Source organism: Triticum dicoccoides, chromosome 5A (assembly GCF_002162155.2).
Source record: "Triticum dicoccoides isolate Atlit2015 ecotype Zavitan chromosome 5A, WEW_v2.0, whole genome shotgun sequence".
NCBI classification, from domain to species: Eukaryota; Viridiplantae; Streptophyta; class Magnoliopsida; order Poales; family Poaceae; genus Triticum; species Triticum dicoccoides.
Genome location: NC_041388.1, coordinates 425,681,243 through 425,682,778, shown reverse-complemented (window position 1 = coordinate 425,682,778; position 1,536 = coordinate 425,681,243). Strand labels below are relative to the sequence as shown.

Genomic DNA, 1,536 nt, shown 5'->3' with positions numbered 1-1,536 from the left:
GGACCTTGACAGAGAAGCAGCAGCCTCACTCTCTATCTTAGGGATGTGGGGTGCAGGTTCATCATGATGCGGGGGGTCACCGAAGTTGTTCACCAGTACGAGGCTTAGAGGGATGGTCAGGGCGGCGGCCAGCATAACGGTGGGTAGGTCCAGGGAAGGGCGGGCTGCGAGGCGGCGATAGCCGCGATTGCAGGAGACGGGGGTGGAGGCGGACGAGGGCTTGGTTGGCTGGCAGCTACACGAGGAAGAAGTAGCAGAGGTTGAAGATGAACAGTAACATGGTCTATTTTCAGTCGTTGGATGAAGATCTAACGGCCCTTAATGAAAGTGACTGATGCAACATATTATTTCAGGCACCTGACGTATAGGCTATTCCAAAACAAACTGGTGACCCAACAAAAATCGCAGTAGATTGGTGCACTTTCTCAAAGGAGTTTGCTAAACCTACGACCCACTCTGAAATACGAGGGGTGTGTTTGGTTACGTGTGTAAAGAGGTTTCGTAGCGTATGCAAAAGGTTTGCATAGGTTTAGCATTTTTGTTTGCGTAGTCGGGATATTTGTTTACAGCTAACCCTATAGTATTTTGTCTTCTACCCACCACAAAAGAAAATAGCAACTGTTTTCATTCAAAAGGAGGATAAATCGCGCCCGTAAGGAGAACATTTTTATTTACGAGAAAACTTTCAATCTATTCGTCTTCAATCATAACAGTATAACGAACACAAAAAAATAAAAGTTATATCCAGATTCATAGACCACCTAGCGATGACGAGAACGATTTGAAGTGTTAAACCAACATACTCCCTCCGTCTCATAATACAACAGGGGATTTTGATACTAGTGTTTAAAAGCTCTTATATTATAGGACAAAGGGAGTACCGGGCTATCCTAACAAAATCAATGAGTTAGGCTGGCTAGCTTGCAGCGAAACTATGAGTTCGGCTCGGCAATATGCACTAGCTAGGACAGTGAACGTGGAGCGTGCCACAACTGAAGCAGTGAAAGAAGTAAATGTTGATACGTACTACTCCTAGCTAGTAGATACCAGTATCCTCTAAGCATTTAAACATTCAATAATCCTACATCTATGATGGGCTACCAAAGTTTTTACGTAACTTTCCTTTACTAATTCTCTACCTCACTAATTTTCAGTGGGATGGGCCCGTCCTTGCCTCTAGTCTCAATCATAAACTCCCAACTACTCCTTCCATTCGAAATTACTTGTCGTAGAAATGGATGTATTTAGACGATACGTCTAGATACATCCATTTTCGAAACAAGTAATTCCGAACGAAGGGAGTAGCTACCCACGTAAAATTTACGTAAATCTGTTCGTAGGTGCAGCATGCTCTGATCTTAAACATTGGACTAGGCTCGTGGAATCAGTCCCGTTCCATGCATGTGCGCTAAACGTACTGCTCGCTCGTTGTCGCACATGCCATTTGCCTACACGTCGGTAGGTCCCGAAACGGCTTTGCTATATCTACGTAATAATTATTACGAAACTTATGTATGAACTGATGTGGGCTGATTT

General features: G+C 44.0%; 1 protein-coding gene across 1 annotated transcript in view; it reads left to right on the top strand.

Annotated features, from left to right (window-relative positions):
* LOC119299687 (cytochrome P450 71A1-like) overlaps positions 1-1,536 on the top strand; it is a 5,159-nt gene that overhangs the window by 1,648 nt on the left and 1,975 nt on the right. The gene's annotated exons all lie outside the window — the stretch shown is intronic.